At 45.0% G+C, this 25516-nt stretch overlaps 1 pseudogene; it reads left to right on the forward strand.

The window, feature by feature from the left end:
• The first annotated feature begins 565 nt into the window (after positions 1-565).
• LOC103292574 (D-3-phosphoglycerate dehydrogenase-like) lies at positions 566-2125 on the forward strand (annotated as a pseudogene).
• Positions 2126-25516: the final 23391 nt, after the last annotated feature.

Below are 25516 nucleotides of genomic sequence, written 5' to 3' on the forward strand. Positions count from 1 at the left end.
TTTTTTAGTTTCTTTATCTTTCAGATTTCCTGTTTTTCTTCTTTCCTGTATACATAGCTAGAAATAAGATATGTCTATAATTTATAAAAAACATATATTCTTAATAGAATACGCTTACTAATAACTACCCTCATATATAAATATTCCCTTAAATATCTCTATAATAAAGAGCCAGGGTGTAACACCGTTACCAACAAAGCTCGGCCAGACCGAAAGTCTGCTTCCCCTGCAGGTGCGGTGCCCTAGCACTGACTGCTGAGGGGACTGCGAATCAGGGCCAGAGAGGCCTGAAGAGAGAAGCAGGGACTGATCCGTTGCCTCTGTGGCAGCTTTTGACCAGCACTTGCCTCTCTCTTTCTCTCCCAATCTGGCCAGTAGCCGAGCCTCCATTTCTCTCCAGGACTCCACCGGGGCTGCTGATCAGCCCTGCCTTTCTGATCAGGCCCCATTGATAGGCCCAGAGAAGCTGACTCGCATAGAAACTGACCAATCAGAACTGACCAAACACCAGGGGCTTAGAGGTGTTTCTGTCCAGGGAGAGCATCGATCCAGGCCGGCTCCAGCAATGGCCTTCGCAAATCTACAGAAAGTGCTCATTAGGGACAGCTGGACCCTTGCTGCCGGTAGATCCTGCAAGATGGAGGGCTGCAGGTGGTGGAGAAGCAGAACCTGAGCAAAGAGGAGCTGATAGCCAAGCTGCAGGACTGCGAAGGCCTTATCGTCCACTCGGCCACCAAGGTGACCGCGGATGTCATCAACACAGCAGAGAAGCTCCAGGTGGTGGGCAGGGCTGGCACCGGCGTGGACAACGTGGATCTGGAGGCCGCCACAAGGAAGGGCATCCTGGTCATGAACACTCCCAATGGGAACAGTCTTAGTGCTGCAGAGCTCACCTGTGGGATGATCATGTGTCTGGCCAGGCAGATTCCCCAGGCAATGGCTTCGATGAAGGATGCAAATGGGACCGAAAGAAGTTCATGGGAACCGAATTGAATGGAAAGACCCTGGGAATTCTTGGCCTGGGGAGGATCGGGAGAGAGGTGGCCATCCGGATGCAGTCCTTCGGGATGAAGACTGTAGGGTACGATCCCATCATCTCACCAGAGGTCTTGGCCTCCTTTGGCATTCAGCAGCTGCCCCTGGAGGAGATCTGGCCCCTCTGTGACTTCATCACTGTGCATACCCCTCTCCTGCCCTCCATGACAGGCCTGCTGAACGACAGCACCTTCGCCCTGTGCAAGAAGGGCGTGCGTGTGCCCTGGTCCGGGCCCTGCAGTTGGGGCAGTACGCGGGCGCAGCGCTGGATGTGTTCACGGAGGAGTTGCCTCGGGACCACGCCTTGGTGGACCACGAGAACATCAGCTGCCCTCACCTGGGCGCCAGCACCAAAAAGGCCCAGAGTCGCTGCGGGGAGGAGATCACTGTCCAGTTCGTGGACATGGTGAAGGGGAGAGCCCTCGTGGGGGTCATCAATGCCCAGGCCCTTACCAGCGCCTTCTCTTCACACACCAAACCTTGGATCGGTCTGGCAGAAGCTCTGGGGACTCTGATGCGAGCCTGGGCAGGGTCCCTCAAAGGGAACATCCAGGTGGTAACGCAGGACTTATCCCTGAAGAATGCTGGGAACTACCTGACCCCGCAGTCATTGTCGGCCTCCTCAAAGACGCTTCTAATCATGCGAATATGAACTTGGTGAATGCCAAGCTGCTGGTGAAGGAGGTCGGCCTCAATGTAACCACCTCCCATAAACCCCGCTGTGCCAGGAGAGCAAGGATGCAGGGAAGGCCTCCTGAGCGTGGGCCTGGCAGGTGCCCCCTACCAGGCTGTGGGCTTTGTCCAGGGCACCACATCTATGCTGCAGGCACTCAATGGAGCTGCCTTCAGATCAGAAGTGCCTCTCCGCAGGGGTCTGCCCCTGCTCCTGTTCCGGGCTCAGGAACCCTCCAACCCTGCCATGCTGCCTATCATGATCGGGCTCCTGGCAGAGGTAGGTGTGCAGCTGTTGTCCTACCAGACCTCGGTGGTGTCCGATGGGGAGACCTGGCATGTCATGGGCATCTCCCTTCTGCCCAGCCCGGACGCCTGGAAGCAGCATGTGACTGAGGCCTTTCAGTTTCATTTCTGACCTTGGGGCTCACCAGGACCAGCCTTGGGGGCTATGTGATCAACATTTAGGGTTGCATTCCCGGGGTTGACACCACTTATGTGGTCTGACCCCTGTAATAACCACTTAATAAACAGCCCACCACGCCCCCCCCCCCTCCTTCAAAAAATAAAAGAACCAAATCTGGGTCAACTGTGAGGAGCCAATGGCTGTCTAGGAGGAGGAGCTTTTGACGCTGACTGGCATAGAAATTGACCAATCAGAACCAAATTGGCCAGCAGAGGAGGGCAGTTGGGGGTGATATCAGGCCTGCAGGGGAGGGCAGTTGGAGGCAAGATCAGGCTGGCAGAGAAGGGCCGTTGGGGGTGAGATCAGGCCATTGGGGAGGGCCATTGGGGGCAAGATCAGGCCAGCAGGGGAGGGCAGTTGGGGGTGAGATCAGCCCAGCAGTGGAGGGTAGTTGGGGGCCACCAGGCCTGCAGGGGAGGGCAGTTGGGGGCGAGATCAGGTCAGCAGGGGAGGGCAGTTAGGGGCGATCAGGCAGGCAGGCAGAGACAGTTAGGGGTGGTCAGGCAGGTGAGTGGTTAGGAGCCAGCGGTCCCAGATTGAGAGGGGGATGTCCCCGACTGGAGAGGGTGCAGGTAGGGCTGAGGGAACTCCCCCTCTGTGCATGAATTTCATGCACTGGGCCACTAGTATACTATAATCATCCTTATTTTGTATTACAATTCCTTTTTCTATTTGGTATGAATCTGTTGCCTTTTATATATTCAACTTAAAATTTTCATCTCTTTTTTTTTTTTAGATGCTCAGAATGTTAAAACGTGGCTAGTGGAAGCTTTTCAAGCTTATTCCTTTGTTTCTATTTTTTTGAGTTTTATAAAATATTGCTTCTAACAGTTACAAAAACATCCTTATTTTGTTACAACAGTACAATGTTTCAGACCATCCTATTTTTTCCTGACATAAGATGTAGGAATATGTGCCTCTTAAGGAGTACTGGCTCCTCTTGATGGAGAGTAGAAATAGAGGTCAAGATTTGGTGTGAGGTGCGCTAGAGAGGTACTGGTGGACAAAAGAGATCCTGCACTTTGAGTAATGATAGAGCTAAAGGACATGAAGTTACCCTGGCTTTTCCATTTAAAACCCTAATGTGGCTCTAATATTTCTTATTGTATGAATCTCATTGCACCAGGAACTTTTTCATTACACTTACAAAGATTTCTTGAGATATTTTCTTTTAAAATAGGAATTATGAAAGGGGATTTGCCTGACCAGATACTTGCCTGACACACTTTCAAGCAACTATAATTTAACTAGGTTGATATTGGCCAAGATTAGACAACTAGATCAATAGAATGGAATAAAGTCCAGGGAGAGAGTCATTTACATACTGAAATTTATGATTTAAGCAGAATTTTATTTCAAATTCATTACCAAAGGTTAAACAATTCAATGAAAGGTTTGGGGCCATCAAAACCAAACATATATGTATTCCTCTATTTTACACCATATATAAGACTAATTTCCATATTTATTAGGGTTCAGCATAAAAGTAAAACTATAAAAGTATTAGAAGAAAATATAAGGGAATATTTTTTTAAAATATTTTTATTGATTTTTTACAGAGAGGAAGGGAGAGGGATAGAGAGCTAGAAACATCGATGAGAGAGAAACATCGACCAGCTGCCTCCTGCACACCCCCTACCGGGGATGTGCCTGCAACCAATGTACATGCCCCTGACCGGAATCGAACCCGGGACCCTTGAGTCCACAGACCGACGCTCTATTCACTGAGCCAAACCAGTTTCGGCAAGGGAATATTTTTTTTATAATCCTGGGAGTGGGAGAGGCTTTTCTAAACGATATATAACCCAAAATCTATAACAAAGAAAACTGGCATATTTAGGGGGTGAAAATTAAACTTTTTTTTTTTGTATTATAAAAGGTTAAAAGACAAGTAACAGACTAAGGTATACTACGTATATGGCAGAAAATGAATAATTCCTACATTACATATAGTATGTCTATAATTGTCAATCCAATAAAAAATGTCCAAATATATAACAGGCAGTTCACAGAAAATGAAATACAAATGGCCCATCAATACATGAATGTCACAAATACTAGGAAAATGCAAATTTAAACAACAATGAGGTCATCTTACACAAATATCCACAAAGCAAAAATGAAATAGATTGATAGTTGATATTGTTAGTGAGGATATGTAGAAATAGTACTCTTATATGCACACCGTTGGTGGCAGTACAAATTGGTAAAGTCAATTTTAAAACATCTTTACATTGACTAGAATGGAGATAATAAAAAACACACCAGGTGTTGACTGGGATGCTGGTCATAATGTCAAATGGTGCAGCCACTTTGGAAAAGTCTGGCAGTTTCTTAGAAAGTCAAACATAGATCTATCATATGACTCAGCAGTTCTACTCTTAAGTATATATCCAAGAGAAATGAAAACATACATCCACACAAGGTATTGCACACATGTTCATGGCAGCATTATTCATAATAGCTAAAAAATGGAAATAGCCCAAATGTCTATCAACTGGTGAGTGGATAAGCAAATGTGGTCTATCCATGCAATGGAATATTATCTATATCATAAAAGGCCTGTGGTTGTGACGCCATTACGGCATCACGACCAAACAACTGGTCACCAGGAGGTACATGAAGCACCTCTCATGGGCCGGGACTCCTGGCTCACGCAGTGAGGTGGGGCTCACACAGGGCTGGTATGGGGAGGGGGCGCTTTGCGGTGAAGAGGGCGCAGCAAGGTGGGCAGCGGGAGGATGGGGCAGTGCAGCAAAGAGGGCGCAGGGGATGGGCGCTGGGTGGGTGGGGGCGGGGAGTGCGGTGCGGGTCCCCAGGTGGCGAGCAGAGGTGCTCCCGCCACAGGGGGAGGGGTGGGGGTGCACGCAGCTGGCGGCGGGGTGAGGCAGTGCACGGGGGAAGGGAGTGAGCTGGGAGCATCGTGGGGTGCTGGCAGTGTCCATGGATCATGCAAGGCATCGTGGGGCAGCGGACATGGCCCTGATGGCAGGCTAGACCTAGGGGACCCTACATGCGCACGATTTAATCATGCGCTGGGCCTCTAGTTCGGCCATAAAAAGGAACGAAGTACTGATATATTCTGCAACATCAATAAACCTCAAAAACATGATGCTCAGTGAAAGAATGCAAACACAAAAAGCGATGTAGTATATGGTTACATTTACATGCAAAGTCCAGAATAGATAAAACTATAAGTACAGAAGGTAGAGTAGTGGTTGCCTAGGGCTGTGGGCAGTGGGTTTGGTGGGGATGGGAAGCGACAGCAAATGGGCATGAGGTTTCTTTTGGGGGATGATGGAAACAATCCTTCCTATCTAATAAAAGAGTAATATGCAAATTGACCTTCACTCCAACACACAAGATGGCCGTCCCCATATGGTCAAAGATGGCTGCCCCCATGTGGACACAAGATGGCCGCCACAAGATGGCCAGCAGAGGAGGGCAGTTGGGAGTGACCAGGCCTGAAGGGGAGGACAGTTGGGGGGCACCCAGGCCTGCAGGGGAGGGCAGTTGGGAGGACCAGGCCTGCAAGGGAGGGCAGTTGTGGGTGATCAGGCCTGCAAGGGAGGGCAGTTGGGGGAGGACCAGGCCAGAAGGGGAGAGCATTTAGGGGTGACCAGGCTGGCAGGGGAGGGCAGTTAGGGGTGACCGGGCCAGCAGGGGAGGGCAGTTGGGTGCAACCAGGCCTGCAGGGAAGGGCAGTTGGAGGGACCAGGCCTGCAGGAGAGAGCAGTTGGGGGTGACCAGGTCAGCAGGGGAGGGCAGTTAGGGGCAACCAGGCTGTCAGGGGAGGGCAGTTAGATGTGACCAGGCCAGCAGGGGAAGGCAGTTAGGGGCAATTGGGCTGGCAGGGGAGCAATTAGGCATCGATCAGGCTGGCAGGGCAGTGGTTAGGGGTGATCAGGCTGGCAGACAGAAGCAGTTAGGGGCAATCAAGCAGACAGGCAGGTGAGTGGTTGGGAGCTAGCAGTCCTGGATTGGGTCGCAGATTGGAGAAGGTGCAGGCTGGGCTGAGGGACAGCCCCCCCCCCCAATGCACAAATTTCGTGCACTGGGCCTCTAGTCTATACTAATAAAAGACTAGGTGGTCCTCATGCCCTCATGTGATGCCCTCATGTCATCACAAGATGGCCATCACAAGATGGCTGCCACAAGATGGCCACCCTCACATCATCATGATATGGCTGCCACAAGATGGCCACCACAAGATGGCCTGCAGGGCAGGGCAGTTGGGGGCTATCGGGCCAGCAGGGGAGGGCAGTTGGGGGTGATCAGGCTGGCAGGCAGAAGTGATTAGGGGCAATCAGGCAGGTAGGCAGGTGAGTGCCGGAAGCCAATTTCATCATGTCAGCAGGGCTGAATCATCTGGAGATGGCTGAGGGCATTTCCCCAAACCTGAAAAGGATGCATTAAATGATTGCTTGCTGCCAGACAGCTAAGGGCATCTGAATCTACATGTTATTGCCTCCTACTGGCCAAACGCCTGAACAGCCAAAGGCAATTCTTACAATCTGACAATGGATTGTGTATACAAACCCTACTCTTTGATATGTATATCTCCACCTTGACTTATGACAAATTGTGTTAATAAAAAGCAAGGGGTCCTGGAGACAAGGGAAACTTAGTTCCTTTAGCTAAGTCTTCTCTGACTCCCCATGATGCCTTTCAAAATTATGTTTTGTCTCTGGACTCTTATTTAATTTACGCACAGCACCTTCTCCAGATTTCTGAACCCTTCTAGATGCCAAATTAAGACCACCGGCAGGTGAGCGGTTAAGAGCCAGCAGTCCCGGATTGTGAGAGGGATGTCCGACTGCCGGTTTAGGCCCAATCCCAAGAGTCCCAGATTGGAGAGGGTGTAGGCCATCTGAGGGACACTCCCTTCTTTTGCATGAATTTAGTGCACCGGGCCTCTAGTTTAAAATAAAATTGTGGTGATGGTTACACAACTCTTACACTAACCATCATATTACTATAAATATACCAATACTCACTTAAAATGGGTACATTATAGTATTTGAGTTGTACCTCAATAAAGCTTATAAAATGCACTTATACTTTGATACACAATTGCATCTCTAGGAATTTGGCCTTCAGAAATATTTATGTGTACAAAGATTTTTCTTCAAAGATATATATTTGCAGCATTTCTCATAATTTATCTTGGAAACAACCTACCTTGAAGTTTACTAGACTAAGTATAATACATCTATATTCCCTATTATGGACCACAATGCATGTCTATAAAAATAATAAGTTTATTATTATTCTACTTATGAAGCCATACTGTTGGATAAACAATACATATAGTATAATCTCATTTACATGAAGAAAAATGTAAAGAACATATATCCATAATTCTATATAAATGCTTATAAATCAGACTGAAAATGTATTTATTGTATCAACAGGGGAAGGAAGGGAGTTGGGGGTCAGAAATAAAGGGGAGCATTTGTGTTTAATCTGCATATTTTCATACTTAAAAATTTTGTACAATAATGTGTTCTTGAATCATGTATTTTAAAGGGCATAAGAAGCAAAGAAAAGCTTGGAAAATATGCATGCTTCATACAAAATTATTAAAATGTAAATGCTACTCAGTTTCATAATTGTGTGTAGAGTGTACGTGTGGTGAGAAATTATAACACCATGTTTTTTTGTTTGTTTGTTTTTAATATATATATATATTTTTATTGATTTCAGAGAGGAAGGGAGAGGGAGAGAGACATAGAAACATCAATGATGAGAGAGAATCATTGATCAGCTGCCTCTTGCACGCCCCACACTGGGGATCGAGCCTGCAACCCAGTCATGTGCCCTGACTGGGAATCGAACCCTGACCTCCAGGTTCACAGGTCGACACTCAACCACTGAGCCACGCCGGCCAGGCCAACACCATGGTTTTAATGTTCCCAAACAACGAAGTATAAAGTGAATTGAGGAAACTATCAAGGATCCAGTTTTAAGCACCCAGACCTGTAAATGATGGAAAGTCACAGAGAAAAGGGTCCAGTGAAGGAACAAAGAGAAGCTGAGACTCCAGAATGGCAGTGAGAAGCTTTCGATTCTCTGTCAACCCCCTAATGATGGAAGAGAGACCTAAGTTGGGGGTCCTCATAGGGATCCAGCTGCAGGCTTCATGTGAAAACAACCCTGTCCTCCAGCTGTTTCCTCTGCTGCTGGAATTTAAGGTAATGTGGTTGTGGATTGGCTTTTCCTGCTGTTGTTTTTGTTGGCTGGAATCAAGGTGACTGAAGATGCAGCTCCCTGATGAACTCCCGGGCCCTGGGCCTTGGGGGGACTCTAGGTCGGCCAAAGAGGCTGGCTTGGTATCAAGTTCGCAGCAGAGAACACAGCTGGCAGTCACTGTGTTCTGACTTCACTGTTGAAGCCTGAGGTGCACCCCATGGCACCTCCTTGGTCATTGGCCACAGTGCTTTATTCATTCACGAGGTTCCAGGACACCATCCACCTGTGTCAGCCGGTTGCCAGCAGAGGGAGGCAGCTTGACTAAAACATCTGCTAACCAGGAGGGCAAAATCTCACTGACGACCTCTGAGCCAGAATCAGGGTAGGATCGCAGGTAGCCTCTTTGGAGCTGATAGCCACCCTAGGACTATAACCAGGACAAAATTTACTGTGTCAACTCAAACGAGCAAAGATGATTTTCTGGCTACTGTAAATTTGATGAGTCGGTACTTTGTTTTCTAGAGAGGGTTCTCCCCATTTGTGCTTTTCCTTTCCATTCCCGTTTCCGTTCTCAGTGATTTTCGTGTCTCTCAAAGATAAGCAGTCAGATTAGTCAACTAAAATTACTTACCGAACATAATTATAAGATAGCTTGCTAGGAGCTGGTTCCAGCCCTTGAGGTGTTTATAATCTTGTTCTAAGATAAGACATTGCCTAAGGTGTAATAAATAATAAGCATTAAATTAAATAAAATGCCACATGAACACCTAGAAGATAAGAACCATAGGAGCAAATTAGGGAAAGAAATAAACATACTAAATCAAAAGTTGTGTTGCTGCGTGTAGATGCACACAGAAATGTTCTCTGAGGGAGGCAGTGGAAACGAACAGTTCAAATGATGTTTTAAATTAAATGGGACTCTTAGTCTTGATCTTCCTCTTTGTTTCACAAACTCTTCTCCAGGAAATATGACTCAACAGTTGAAAACCCGGGTCCTTATGAGTATCAATAATAGGAGAGTGGAGTGCGGTGAGGAAGAGGCAGGAAAAAGAACGCATAGCCTCCCTCAGGCGTGATGTAGTGTTGCCAGGTAATGCCTGTCACCGTTTATTTCCAAAGAACTTCCTGAGGTGCTTGAGGTTGGGATGTGGTAGGTTTAGATTTGCTTCCTAGCATGAATTGAAAGAATGGGCGGCTTGCTGTGGCATAATTGGTAACAGCTAAGTGGCAGGCTGTCTCCGTGTAGTTGTCTATTTGGCACACGGGAATGAATGCGGCTGGGGAGGCATGCATTTTGTGTTCAGGCTGTTGGTTCATTTTTTATCTCAAAGCCCAATGTTCGGGATGCAACGTTGAGCAAAATCATGTTCAGTCCCTGCCTTTTTGGAGCTTAACATCATCCAGTTAGCAGACAAATATTTTTTAAAGAATTACACCAAAGAGTAGAAAATGACAGTCCTGGTGAGTGCTACAGTCCCCAAAAGAAGCAGAACCAGGCAGTGAGGTGGGCAAGTCACTGGGAACAAGTCAGCCAATTAGAAACTACCTGACAGATAGAAAAATCATGGACAAGTCCGACTGGAACAGCACAAAACTGCCCTTTCTCTTCCATATTTTGTTTTTCAGGAAAAGGAATTTAACCTGTAATCAGGACTGGGATGATCTCAAATGTAGGCTATTTATTTACTCTTACCGATTAGTCTTAAAAATAAGTCCCCTCTACCCTCATTCTCAAAACAGCTCATTAACTTTCCCTCCCTCTCCACCTCTCCTCTCTCCCTCCCTCTCACATAGTGAAAGAAAGGAAAAAGTTATCTTAAGGGCTGATCATAAATTATTTAGCCAGGCAAGTTCTTCTTTGCAAATCTGTGACCTCGAGGCTCAAGTGAATCAACTTTTTGGGTTGGTGGTCACTACTCATTTTATCTTATTTTCTACAGGGGCCTGTTTCTTGAGGAACGCTGCCTACTCATGTCAATCCGAGCTGTGCTGGCTCTGTCTGCGTGCTGCAGAGTTCTCTTCCCAGCTTATTTCGCACACCAGGGCTTTGGGCCCAGGGTTTGCTTTCTCACACCTCCTTCTGGTCTGTCATGGAGCAGTGGGAGAGGCCCAGGGAGGGAGCAGCGAGGTGGGGGACGCCATCCCAGGCAGTGGGGTGGCAGGAACCATGAGAGAACCATTCTTCCCTGAGCGCACACTCAGGGTGTGTTCACACTTTATCTGGTGTCAGCTAACATTTGCTGAGAACCGCCCATGTGTGTCAGTCAGCATGAAGATGAAATGTGAGCCCTGACTGGTTTGGCTCAGTGGGTAGAGCGTCGGCCTGAGGACTGAAGGGTCCCAGGTTCGATTCCGGTCAAGGGCATGTACTTTGGTTGTGGGCACATACCCAGTAGGGAGTGTGCAGGAGGCAGCTGATTGATGTTTCTCTCTCATTGATGTTTCTAACTCTCTATCCCTCTCTCTTCCTCTCTGTAAAAAATCAATAAAATATATTAAAAAGAAGAAATGTGAGCAGGACAGAGTCCCAGTTCTTGAGCTTATACTCCTTAAAGGCCCTACAAGTAAACAGTGTTCTGCAGAGAGACTTTCTATGTTATGTTGACCTTGACAAAGGTGGATATGGAAAGGGTTGTAGGAACCATGGAAGTGCAATTCATACTTCCTAAGAGAGTGTAAGGAAAGTTCAAGTGCAGGTGTCACAAGGAAGTTCCATAGTCTTGTCTGTGACACCACATGAACATACCCAAGCACACATGTTATTTGTGTATGAATGTACCCAGACATGCACGTTGTTTGTATATGAACATACCTAGACACACACATTGTTTGTGTAAAAGCAAAATGTAGTAAAGCCAGAAGTGACAGTCACTCCTGGGTCTCAGTGCTTCCTTTCCCTAGTTCAGGACTAATTGCTGGACTCTCATTGGCTGACAGCCTGAACCTGGAGGTATCAGGGGCTGGATGCCTTCAGTGGAAGGGTCGTGTGTGTGTGTGTGTGTGTGTGTGTGTGTGTGTGTGTGTGTGTGAGAGAGAGAGAGAGAGAGAGAGAGAGAGAGAGAGAGAGCTACTTTCCATAACCAAAGTCAGATGAAGTTCATATTGGATGTCAGTTTGGAGTTTGGGGGAAAAATTGGGCAGGGCTGGTCCAGCTCAGCTGAAGTCTAGGGCCAGGAAGGAAGGCGACAGGAGGTGTTGCCATCCCATTCTAAGGCCCAGGGGAAGCCTCTGTCCCAGCCACACCTTCTTAACTCAGAAAAACCCTAATAAAGAGGCTTCTAGGAATCAAGTCTTCCCAGGGGGATGTCTTTAGTGAGGAGGCAAGGCAGCCGAATGAAACCTCTTTCCATGCCCACTCTGGCAACAGGAAGGTGGCATTAGGTTTCTGCAAGTCAGGGTTTGATGCTTTTTGCTGGAGATTTTAATCTACAGTGTTGAGTGGTGGGGTTGTCTATAAATAAAATAATAAATTCAAGCCCTAGATTAGGGCCTGCTCTATACTGGAGATTTTAATCTACAGTGTTGAGTGGTGGGGTTGTCTATAAATAAAATAATAAATTCAAGCCCTAGATTAGGGCCTTCAATGAGAGACGGGTGTGGTTGCTGCTGTTGCCATCCTTAAACTGATGCGAGATGCTGCCATCTAGTGTGCATCAGCGAACTTTTTTACTTTTTCATTAGAATTGGAAATCTTCTTTCTTCTTCTTCTTCTTCTTCTTCTTCTTCTTCTTCTTCTTCTTCTTCTTCTTCTTCTTCTTCTTCTTCTTCTTCTTCTTCTCCTTCTCCTTCTCCTTCTCCTTCTCCTTCTTCTTCTTATTCTTTAGTCAGTTGATCTTCGTATTTTTTTCTTAGAACATCAATCTTCTGTTCTTGGCTGAGGTGAACGAATGTAAAACAAATCCATCAGTTTGATAGGATGGGTTCCTGCATGAAGAGTAAAAAGTCCTCTTTCCTAGTCCCAGGAAGCCTCCTCCTGTGGGTGCTGGGCAAGTCACTGAGCCTCCTGATGGTTACTTCTCCTCATCTGTGACACAGGCCAACCATCCTTTCCTCACCCGCAGCCGAGTAGCATTGCAGGGGTCGCAGTGTCACCTGTTCATTCATTCGTTCATTCACCTGGTCATGCCTAGTGAAGCCGGCTGTGCTCTGACCCTGGACCCCGGGAGTAAGGAAGGCAGGGTGCTGCCAGCAGGGAGCCGGCATTCTCTGGATGAAATAGATACACGCACACAATGAACAAACCATTAAACCTTTCCTCACACTGACTAATACAGTGGTCGGCAAACGCATTAGTCAACAGAGCCAAATATCAACAGTAAAACGATTGAAATTTCTTTTGAGAGCCAAATTTTTTAAACTTAAACTTCTTCTAACGCCACTTCTTCAAAATAGACTCGCCCAGGCCGTGGTATTTTGTGGAAGAGCCACACTCAAGGGGCCAAAGAGCCTCATGTGGCTCTCGAGCTGCAGTTTGCCGAACATTGGACCAATAGAAGGCTCTCTTCCTCCATTCTCTCTACTTCCAGACTTTCTCCTTGCATAATACTGCCAGGTCCTTCCTGAAACAGATCTCAGCATATTACTGCCTAGCTCAGAAACCTCCCTTGTCAATATGACAAAATCCTGTTTATCTGTCATGGAGGCTCTGGCCCTAATCACACTGGCCAGCGTTTGAAACAATAGCAGGTAGACTTTGCCATGTGTCAGGTATTTTGCCAAGTGCTTAATCTGTTATTCCTCACAACAACCCAAAAGCTATGACGTGCTATTACCTTCTGTTTTTCCATGAGGAATCTGAGGCAGAAAGATGTAATGAACATACCTAATAGACAAGTGAACAGCAGCCCTGCAACTCAGACCCAGGTCCACCTGGCGGCAGAGCCCACACCCTTAGCCACTAAGCCACACTGCAACACTGCTTCCTGCTTCTGCACCTCACACCTCCCTGGTGTGCTTGCCTTTCCACTGCCACCTGTTGCAATCGCATCCATTGCTCCTGACCCAGCTCAAATATCCTGGCACCAGGCTGCACCTAACATCCACATTGCTCCGGCTCTGCCACCCCCAGCTCTAGAAGGGTCACGGCATGCATCCTGCCCTGTCATGCATGATAGAGATGATGCACATGTTTGCCTCCTTGGACATAGTGCAGGAGGTCTCTGTGAACATTTGCAACAGTCTGACCCAAATGAAGGTTTGCTGAATTGTAGCAAACAGCACAGGAGAAAGCACGCTATAAACTGTAAAACATCCGAGAAACATAAGCCAGGAGATGCTTTTAAAATTTCTTTATAAAATGAAACAGACTTAGAATATTCACTTGTGCCTGAGCATTGTCTTCTTTTTTAAATTTAAGTCCGCTTTCCATATCAACTAAAGATATTCCTGCCCTTTTAACCAGAGGTTACTACATGGGAAATGTTCTATTCTAACAGAGAGAGATTTGAAACTATCCTACACAGAGTTTGAACAAAGCAAGCCTGACCCTCCTTACAGAGCCTTAACAAGCGTCAGTGCAGTGCCTCCAGCGGGAGGGAGAACTTGCCAGGTAATGGAAGGGACCCTGGCCTGGGAGTCAGGGACTTGGCTGGGGCTGGGGCTGAATCTCATTAGCCTTCTCAGCAGAACAAAGGAGCTCAAAATGATTTCTGAGGTCCCCAACCAATCCTAAGTATCTTAGATTCAGATCCTGGCTCTGCAGCCTCATTACTTGGAGTCACTTAATTGCTTTTGGAAGTCAATTGTTTTGCCTATAAATTGGAGCCTATCTTATTTGCAAATGGTGGGCATTGCAGAGAAGTATGAATGTAAATTGCCTGTACAAAAATCTAACAAATGCAGGAAAGATGGAAGGAGCACGTGTTGCCATTGCTAAGTTAAAAAAGGATGGCTACCTAATGGTGTCCAGTTTCCTCTTTCTGGAAGGTGGGTTAAGTAGGTTAAGCCTGAAATATTTTTTCTTTGGGGTGAATAATGAAGCATTTTCTTAAGACAAACATTATAAGGAAGATACTAGTAAAATAATAATTGACAAAGGACTCACATGCAGAATATATTAAGAAACCTTATCAATTAATAAGAAAACATATCCCTAACCGGTTTGGCTCAGTGGATAGAGCGTTGACCTGCAGACTGAAGGGTCCCAGGTTCGATTCCGGTCAAGGGCATGTACCTTGGTTGTGGGCACATCCCCAGTAGAGGGTGTGCAGGAGGCAACTGATCGATGTTTCTCTCTCATCGATGTTTCTAACTCTCTATCCCTCTCCCCTCTTCTCTGTAAAAAAATCAATAAAATATATTTAAAAAAAAACAAAAACAAAGAACCCAATAGAGAATTGGACTAAAAGATGTGAACAAATATTGCACAAAGGAAAGAAAACTCAATAGCCAAAAAAACATATGAAGGATGGTTAGTAATTATAAAAATGCAAATCAAAACCACAGCATAATGCCATTACATGCACACCAGATTTGAACATTTTAAAGGACTGACAATATCATGTGTTGGCAAGAATATGGAGTAACTAGAACTACTATACTCTGGGGTAGCAGTAAATAAGTTGCTGTGCTTTGGAAAACAGTTGGTATTACTTTGTAACGTTGAGCAGGTGCATACTCTAGGACCTAAGAATTTCACGTGTATGGATTTGTATTAGTTTGCTAATGCTGTGTAACAAAACTCACCACTAATGTAGCAGCTTAAAATATTACACATTTATTAGTTGACAGCTCTATAAGTCAGAACTCAGATGAGCTTGACTGGGTTCTTTGCTTAAACTGTCAAAAGGCCAAAGTCAAGGTGTCATCTGGGCTGGACTCTTATTTAGAGTCTTGGGGAAGAATCCATGTCCAAGCTCATCAGGTTGTTAGCAGGATTCATTTCCTTGTGGTTGTAGGACTGAGCACTCTTGTTTCCTTGTGTGCTATCAGTGGAGGACAGGGTGGGGAGGGGAGTAGGGGTCATTCTTAGGCCCTGGACCCCTATCTTTGGCCAGCAACAGCACATCAAATCCTTCTCATGCTGTGAACCTCTCTGACTTCTTCAGTGATCAGCTGGAGAAAACCCTCTGCTTTTATTCTATTTTATTTTTTATCTGTAAGATTTTATTTAGTTTGCTTTTTATTTATTTTTAATTTATCCTTATTGTTGCAAGTATTAAAGATGTCTCTTTGATTTTTTTTTCCTATTGACCCCCTTCCTCTCCACACCTGCCCCTCCCAAGCCTTTACCACACTATTGTTGTGTCCATGGGCTATGCATGTATGCATATAAGTTCCCCAGTTAAATTCTTCCCCCATACCTCTTACCCCACATACCCTCTGAAATTCATCAATCTGTTCCATGGTTCTATGTCTCTGGAACTATTTTGTTCATCAGCTTATTTTGTGCATTAGATTCCACATGTAAGCGAGATCATGTGATACTTATCTTTCTCTAACTGGCTTATTTCGATTAGCATAATATTCTTCACGTCCATGCATTCAGTTGCAAATGGTAAGAGTTCCTTCTTTATTATCACTGCGTAGTATTCCATTGTGTAAATGTATTACATCGCTGTTATCCACTCATCTGCTGATGAGCACTTGGGCTGTTTCCAAATCTTTCTTTTTGTTCCTTTTCAATTTCTTTTTTTTTCCTTATTTTATTTTAATTTTTTTTCTTTATTGATTAAGGTATTACATATGTGTCCTTATCTCCCCATTGCTCCCTCACCCCCCCCCCCCGCCCCAACACATGCCCTCACCCCCCTGGGGTCTGTGTCCATTGGTTAGTTAGGCCTATATGCATGCATATAAGCCCTTTGGTTGATCTCTTCCCCTTACCCCCACCCTCCCCTACCTTCCCTCTGAGGTTTGATGGTCTGATTGATGCTTCTGTCTCTGGATCTGTTTTTGTTCATCAGTTTGTGTTGTTCATTATATTCCACAAATGAGTGAGATCATGTGATATTTATCTTTCTCTGATTGGCTTATTTCGCTTAGCACCGTGGTCGGCAAACTGCGGCTCGAGAGCCACATGCGGCTCTTTGGCCCCTTGAGTGTGGCTCTTCCACAAAATACCATGGCCTGGGCGAGTCTATTTTGAAGAAGTGGCGTTAGAAGAAGTTTAAGTTTAAAAAATTTGGCTCTCAAAAGAAATTTCAATCATTGTATTGTTGATATTTGGCTCTGTTGACTAATGAGTTTGCTGACCACTGGCTTAGCATAATGCTCTCCAGTTCCATCCATGCTGTTGCAAATGGTAAGAATTTCTTCTTTTTTACCGAAGCGTAGTATTCCATTGTGTAGATGTACCACAGTTTTCTAATCCACTCATCTGCTGATGGGCATTTAGGCTGTTTCCAAATCTTAGCTATTGTAAATTGTGCTGCTATGAACACAGGGGTGCATATATCCTTTCTGATTGGTGTTTCTAGTTTCTTGGGATATATTCCTAGAAGTGGGATCAGTGGATCAAATGGGAGTTCTATTTTTAGTTTTTTGAGGAAACTTCATACTGTTCTCCACAGTGGCTGCACCAGTCTGCATTCCCACCAGCAGTGCACGAGGGTTTCTTTTTCTCTGCATCCTCTCCAGCACTTGTCATTTGTTGATTTGTTGATGATAGCCATTCTGACAGGTGTGAGATGGTATCTCACTGTCATTTTGATTTGCATATCTTGGATAATTAGTGACTTTGAGCATGTTTTCATATGTCTCTTGGCGTTCTGTTTGTCCTCTTTCAAAAAGTATCTATTTAGGTCTGTTAACGTAAAAAACCATTGAAACCTATAAAGAATTTTTGTGAGTTTATTTGAGCCAAACTGTTGACATATGCCTGGAAGCAGTACCTCAACGAATTGAGATAATGCTCCGGAGATTGGCGGGTTAGTTACAAGAAATCCATTGGTGATAGACTGGAGAGGCGGGAGAAAGCAAAGTCGGGCGGGAAGGGTGGGGGTGGGAGGGGGGGGGGGGAGTTGGGAAACCCCTGGGATTGGACAAAAAGTTAAATGATGGACACATACTTAGGTGGGTGTAGGAACAATTAACATGATAATGAAGGGATTTGTGGTATCTGTCCTGGCACCCAGCACATTAGGTTGTGCCCCAAGGGATCTGGAAAAAGGGAAGTTACAAGTTACCCAGACATTTCAAAGGGTATGATATTATAGATGCAAAAAGACAGATAGGCTCAGTTAAGGTGAATGTTGACCTTGTCAGTGAAGATACCAGCCTAGGAGGTGACTACCCACCATAACTGCTTTTAGTTCAAGTTTAATTTCAGACCATCCTTTGTGGTTACTTTAGGTCTCTGAGTCTGCAAGACTGCTATGCAGGCCTTCTCTGAACCTGTCAGGTTAGCATGTGGCCTCTTTCGTCCACAGGTCTGTTGACCATTTTTTGATTGGATTGTTGATCTTCCTGTTGTTAAGTTGTATGAGTTCCCTGTAAATGTTGGAGATTAAACTCTTATTGGAGATAACATTGGCATATATGTTCTCCCGTGCAGCGGGCTTTCTTATTGTTTTATTGATGGTTTCTTTTGCTGTGCAGAAGCTTTTTATTTTGATCCTACTCTTCTAATGACTGTGGCTGACTGTTCTGTCTGCCAATTCTGGGCTTTCCGTGAGATAATTAGGTGCCAACCACTGTCAGAGACTGTCCTCCTTTGGCTTTCAGCAACCTGCTTGAAGCTCCATGGGATCCACAGTTTGTGTCTGTCTCCACAGGACTTGGCTGCAAGCAGGAGGGGCCCATCCGCCCTCTAAAGCAGGTTTTGTTAGTGTGGGGCCCAGGGCTGGGTCAGCAAACTTTCCCTGGTTCTCTGGGCTTGGCCCCTGCCCGCCTTTGCCTGCTCGCCAGTTGTCAATTTTAAGATCCCTCAAAGGTCCATTTCTGAAAGGGCTTTCGGTGAGGGAGGTGCTGTTTAGCTTTCAGGGAATGTGCTTGGTGTGTTTCCTGTTCCAGAGCTACTCCTCTGCAAGAGGCCCAACATAGTACTCTGCCCTCAGCTAGACAGAGTTCCTTCTATGCAATCCAGTGGGATCGGCTAGAAATCTGGAGGTTCTACCAGCTCTCCTGTGTGGGGAAAGTACCCATCTGGTTCCCAGGATAGTGGGGCAGAAGGCCCCTACCCCAATCCAGTCAACTGTGTTACAGCTCCTGAGACTGTTCAAACCCGTAGGCGTGGCCTCTGCTTTTGCTTCCTCTGAAAAGGTCAAAATGCAGGGTGTGGCTGGCCGGACTCCTAAGGGTGGGGCAGTCTGTAACACCAAGGGCGTTTTTTTTTTTTTCTTTACCTGCCCAGTGGCTATTGGGGTAGGCTAGCTCCTCTCAGGAAAAACTGGCCCTTTAGGTTTGGGTGCCAACGATTGACCAAATGCAGGACTCCTCGCCGCTGCCCCTCCACGTCTCCTTACACTGCCTGCCACCACAGCCTCTCCCTAGGCACCTCAAGTCCACACCTCCCTCCCTGCACCGAAGCCTCAGGTGAGTAGCTGCAAATGAAAACTCCGGTGCTCTGGGTTTAGAGAAAACAAAACAAAACAAAACAAAACAAAATAAAACAAAACAGCCAAAACCAGTTTGGCTCAGTGGATCGAGCATCAGCCTGCTGACTGAAAGGTCCCAGGTTCGATTCCGGTCAAGGGCATGTACATTGGTTGCGGGCACATCCGCAGTAGGGGGTGTGCAGGAGGCAGCTGATCGATGTGCAAGAGGCAGCTGATCGATGTTTCTCTGTCATCGATGTTTCTAACTCTCTATCCCTCTCTCTTCCTCTCTGTAAAATATCAATAAAAAATATATTAAAAAAACAAAACAAACAAACAAAAAACCAAAACAAACCGTGGTTTTCTTGGCTCCAGACTCTGATGCAGCCAGCAGCCCTGCCTCCTTTCACAGCTGGATGTTACCTGGGCCTCGGGTCTCAGCTCTGTGGAGCCCAACCTGGGTTGCAGGCCTCTATCTTCTGAGAGAACAGATCCTCCCATAGCCAGGACCTCCCTCCTCGCTCTCGGCCCTGCTGCCCCTGGGAGCTAGGTCAGCTCCTCTCTCAACCTCTCCCTTCCTTCTGGTCTCCAGGTGTTTTCTGTCCTTCCTTGATATAAGTCTCCTCAGCTGGACCTCAATTGGTAATCCCCTGTGGATGTTCTCTAATTTAGTTGTATTTCCAGTCTGGCCCTGGAAGGAGGTGCATGACAGGTCTGCCTATACGGCTGCCATTTCCGCCCCAACCCTCTGCTTTTAAAGGGCTAATGTGATCTGACTAAGCCCTTGGGATAACCTGCCTTTGAATGAACTCAAAGTCAACTGACAAGTAACCTAATTACATATGCAAAATCTACTTTTCCACATAACATCATCATGAGTATGCTGTCTCCTCATAGTATTAATTCCAGGGAAAAGGGTGGGAAATCTTGGGAGGCATTTTAGGGTTTTGCCTTATGTCATATGTACCTACGAGAAACTGTTTTACAGATGTACTAGGAGCCCAATACAAGGATTTTCAAAATTACCCCCCAAATGAATACACAGCAAGATTTATCACCATAGGCTAGATGAGTAAATTGTGTTATAGTCGTAAGATTAAATTCTGTATAGAATTAGAAATAAGTGAACTACAACTACATTTACCAACAGGGATGGATCTCACACACAATGTTAAACAAAATAAATTTATCACAAAGGAATGCATACAGTTTGGCTCTTATTACATAAAGTACAGAGAGAGGCAAAATGAGACTATTGTGTTAAAAAGATCTATTGCATAGGGATGTACTAAAATGTGGCAAAACTATAAGAAAGGGAAGGAAATGATTCTTAACAAAAATCAGGATGCAGTTGTTTCACTTACTTTTCAGGGATTAGGAGGAGGATGTATGTATCAGGGAGAAGAGTACAAATAGCTCTCACCTTCGACCACTTAGCCTGGGTCGCGATTGCATCAGTGTTTAGTTTATGATTATTCACAATGCAGACATGTCTTTGATATACTCTTCTATAACATGAGATGTTCGCATTAATTTTTTTACTGTGAACTTTCAATGAAACCTTATGATTGGTGTCATAAGAAAAACCCTGGTCACATAGGAAGTGGACATGAACATGTCTGGAAAGGAGAAGGAAGCCAGGGGCTAGTGTAAAGACACCAAGCAGGAGGCTTTTGCAGTATGAACTGTTCAAGAAAGGATGTCTGATTTCATCTCTTATCATTTCTCTCACTGCTCTGTAACAGTATCAACCAGCACTCCCAATGGGTTCTAGTAACTGCCAATACACAGTAGCAGAAATAGAATTTTTCTGTTCCAAGGTTTTAGATGTGATTGGATCTTTAGGGTGCATTAATATTGCAGCAAAAGAATTTAGGTAAGATTTGCTTTACTATTAGTTTTTTTTAAAGCAATAGCACTGCCAACAATTAATAAATCTATCAAATGCATATTGGCCTTCCATGTTTGTCTATACAAACCCAAGACCCCCTCATCTTCTCCTTTTACTAGCCTCTTATCATGACGCTAAGAGAGTACAAGCATCTCTTTATAGGAAAGTTCAGTTGGAATTCCCTTGGAAAGACAAATTTCTGGCCTGCTGGTGGCCCTCTATTTCCAAGCCCTCGTTTCTCTGCTTATTTTTATATTCTTTGGTTATTTCAGTGGAAGTTTGAAAGGCAGAGAATGTAAATGGCAATCTGAAAATGACTCAAAGGGCAATTGCAAAATGGTGATCTCATTACAATAAGTGTACTCTGCTTGTTTGAGGGAAAAACACTAATTTGGGTGCACTGTCTGTTACAATATATTTATTAAGAAACGAAGTCCATTCCTCTGAGCACACCAAGCACGCTTCCCCAGGGCCTTTGCACAACTCTTCCCACTGCTGGGCTGGCCCTTGAACCAGATGCTCACAAAGCATATTCTCTCTTCACTCAGTTCTCTGTTTGGATATCACCTCAGAGGGACTGTTCCTAAACAAGCTTACCCTCCCTCTCTTTTCTTGCTTTATTTTCTTAGCCCTTATCACTCCTTGACATTGTATGATGTGTTTATCTGGTTGCCTTTTGCTTTTCCTCTCAATAGGAACAAACTCCAAGAGGACAGGGGCTTTTTCTGCCAGTTCCTCTCTCCCCAGCACCTAGAACAGTGTCTGATATCCAGGAGCATCTGTCAATATTTGTGAATATGAGGACCTGCAACAGTGGAGAAGGGTGACTAGTCCAGCCGGGGTAGCTGGGTGACTGTCCTCTCTTATTTTTCTGTAATGTCAGAGTCACACAACAACTTGCCTTATAGTTTTACTAGTTTTTTCATTCCTGTATTTAAAAATCTTACATTTCATTGCTTAGTAATCAATTGACATTTTGGCTGACAACTCAGCCCTCTGTTATATTGACTTACAAAACCTGGAGGTAGAAGCACTTCTACACCCCACTGACAGTCTTCTTGGTGTCCGGGGTGTCCCTGAGAATAACCTTTTATTTGTGAGCACGTAGCTTGGATCTGGCAGCTGGACAATCATTCAGAGATAATAAGCAACACAACAGTTCCCAGTGGCTGTGACTGGTTGGTTCTCTCCTCGGTTGACATGATTTTATTAATACCAGCAGTCACTCTTCGCCATTCTGTTATTCTTCAGTGTGATTAATGGTGAGCCTATGGATGAAAGGAGCTTTACAGTAGCAAGCTATCACTTAAGTCATGCTTTGACTACCTCCAGCTGCCTGTTCAAATAGAAACTAACTCTTCAAGGTGAAAAGCAATTGGTAGATGGAGACTTGAAGTACCAAGAGGTGGTAAAGTGGGAAAGAAGCATATTTGTACACGGAAGGTTGACCTTCTGGAACCACATTTGGGCAGTGGCAAGGGTTGGCCATCTCATTAGCAATGTGCAGGTACTACTGGTACTCAAAGTCCTCCAGGAGGGACACATAAGGAAAGAAAAATAACAGTTACAAGGAAGGAAGGGGGAGCAGAAGAGGCAGAGAGGAGGAAGGAAAAAGAGCAATTTGTTTTTGTTGCAAAGTAATAGAATATCACAAGAATAGAATTTGCTCACTGACCTCAGTGCAAGGTCTTCTATCCAGAACACTTATAAGTAGGGCAAGAATTGGTTCTCACTTTTCTATTGATTTCTGGAGTTAGTAAATCAGAAGTCAATGGAAGTACTTTGATGTTGCCAAAATTGATCTGGAGATCTTCAGCTCTTGAAAGAGTATTTCAGGGCACATATATCAAGCTTTGAAAGACTTTCAATTGTAAAGTGAAGCTAGCACCAATGGATGAACATAGTAACCATCCTGATGCCAGGTGCCATGTTAAACCAATTGATAGACAAGGATTGAGATTCACTCAAAGGGTACATTTTTTAATGAAAGCTATATTAAAGGAAAATCCCTTCTCTCCTTGGAACATTCCAGAATTCCCTCTTGGTTTAGCATCCCCTGTTGGCACCAAGACCTGATGTGATATTAACTGATGGGATATAGTCAGGGAAGAATCCCATGGTGCAAGTTTTGTCTCCAGTTCAGCCTTAAAGTTGCCTTCTTAGGCTCTTCTGGCTCATGCTCAGTCCAGGGGGCTAACACTACAATCAGCACTGAAAACTTTCCAGACTTCTCCTAACATGTTAGCAACAAAGATATCACTTGACTTTCTCCCCACTATGTTCAGCTGTAACTCAGACAAATAATAAAATTGCATAAATTCTAGCATGAGGGTTAGTCATCAACAAGGGGCCTTGATTAATGGCTAAAAAAACTAGAAGATTTTATAGGGTTAAAAACATGTACTTGGGGGTCTAAAAAAAAAAATCTCAAGATCTCATACGTGGTAATGATATGAACTTTGGCTGATTACCTAGCCTCTGGGAGCCTCAATTTCTTTATCTGTGAAATGGGGAGCCTTCTCAACATGGGTTCTCAGGTAAGGTTCTTAGTACCAGGCTTTCCATATTCCTATTGCACAATAACTAACTGCACTTGCATGATTACTATTATTATCATTAATTTGAGAGAATAATGGGGAGAAATTTTAGCCCAAACAAAATTGATTCCAGATCTTCTCTGGCCAGTTGAATTCCCCTACACGAAATTCAAGAATCCCTCAACAGTGTGTAATTGTGATCAATACAAACTAGATAGCGTTGTGGCCCTTCAACCCACTTTTCATAAAATCTCCAGTTATTATTGAAAAGCAAAAATTTTACCATGTCACTTCTACCTTCAATGTTCTGAAAAAAGACTTCCATATCTCCCCCCAGGGGACCCTGAGAACACCCTGTCTTGACCCCCTTGTAGTTCCATATTCACCTTCAAGAGAGCTCCCAACCCATGTGCTGGATTCTGATCAAATGGAACTTCCTGTAGTGGTGCTTGCAGGCTCCTCCTGGATGTCCTGCTCCTCTCTTCTTCCTCTTGCCAGCTTTGGGCACTGCTGTTCACCTTAAAGACAACCCAAACCTGGCCTCCTCTGTGAATCCTTGGCTCCAATCCTGTCAGTCACTCTCTCCATCATGCTGGATCATGGCATAGCTCTCCGGCTGAGCTTATGTCATGGTATAGTGGGTGCTTGTCGCCCTTTCTCCTTTTTCACTAGACTGTGAATTCTGAGGGTTCAGACCCTGTCTTGCTCATCTTGGTGACCTCTTTGCAGAACCCAGGGCCTGGTAACAGAGTGAATCAATGAATGATAATCAGTATCAGTAAGTCAGTTGAGTGAATCAATGAATGATAATCAGTATCTCCTAGGAGAAGCGGAACGCATGTGGTCCCCTTCCTTCCCATAGGAAACCCAACTTCCACCAGTCTTGAGCACCACCTGTGCTTTCCTAGCTCCAGCTGCTGGTCCAACTCTGTCCATCTTTGAAGTGTTGGCTAGAAGTACTGCCTTTTGAACATTGTTCAGTCCTATTTGTAACCTGTCTGTGTCTCCTTATTGAAAGGGTTAAAGAGAATAAAATGGGTCAGAGAAAACTTACTGTACTTAGCAGATATCTTGCAGAAAGCTTGCAGCCTTGAGCACAGCATAGCTCAGATAACCAGAAGACACCTGGCATGGGAGGAACCAAGGATGGACCAGACCCTTACGTCAGCAGAGCAGCTTGCAGCCAGCAAAAATTAATAAAAACCTATCTCTCCCTGCTATCTTTGCTAATGCCTTTCTCAGTCTTAGCCCACCTGCACCCAGGTGCCCGGAATAAAATCTCTTTTGATACATTATGGCTCATGTCATACGTGCGTGACCTCGACCCACTCTGAACCTTTCACTGATCATCTCTGGGCCCCCTGAGGATAGGGGTTATGTCTTTCATCCTTGTGGTTTGGGCCTAGTCCAGTGCCTGGAACATGGGATTTACTCTACAAATGTCTGTTGAGTATATAAATGAAAGGTATGCACTTAATAACCTCATTATTCATTCAGGAATCATTCACTACTGATACTTTAGTTGCCTTTTCATATTTCAGACTTTGTGAAATTACTTTTAGTACTTATCCCAGGACTGAAGATTTACTAGAACCTTAATAAATATTTCCATTTACTTAGATTTCCTTAATATTGTGTGTTGAAGCATATATTTTGCCATTCTTCTTTTTTAAAAATCCCCACCCTAGGATATGCTTTTATTGATTTTAGGGAGCGAGGAAGGGAGAGGGAAAGAGAAAGAGAGAGAAATATTGATGTGTGAGAGAGAAACATCAATTGGCTGCCTTCCATCTGTGCCCTGACTGGGGATTGATCCCACAACCCGGGTATGTACCCTGACTGGGAATCAAACCCGTGACCCTTTGGTGCATGGGACGATGCTCCAACCAACTGAGCCATACCAGCCAAGGCTGCCATTCTTAAATGCATTAAATTTATGCCAGAAGTAAAAGACAAAGGCTTCCGTTAACCTTTTAAATCAAAGCTTTCTCAGAGAAAGGGATAATCATCAGAGAGAAATAAACATGAGCAAATAGTGCTGCTGGGTGGCAGAGAAGCAGCCCAGCACTAGAGGTCCCTCTCTCCATGTGATGCACTGGCCCTGCCCAGGATCCTCACCAGCTTCAGTGGCTTCTGACTTGGAACAAAAAGTGAGGAGCAAAGGAAATTTGAACCCGTGAATTCTTTGTGGCATTGCAAATTAGATCTTACACATCAGGCCTGCATTCCTGAGGCCCTGGCCAGAGCC

The sequence above is a fragment of the Eptesicus fuscus genome, chromosome 2, assembly GCF_027574615.1.
Source record: "Eptesicus fuscus isolate TK198812 chromosome 2, DD_ASM_mEF_20220401, whole genome shotgun sequence".
Classification (NCBI taxonomy): Eukaryota; Metazoa; Chordata; class Mammalia; order Chiroptera; family Vespertilionidae; genus Eptesicus; species Eptesicus fuscus.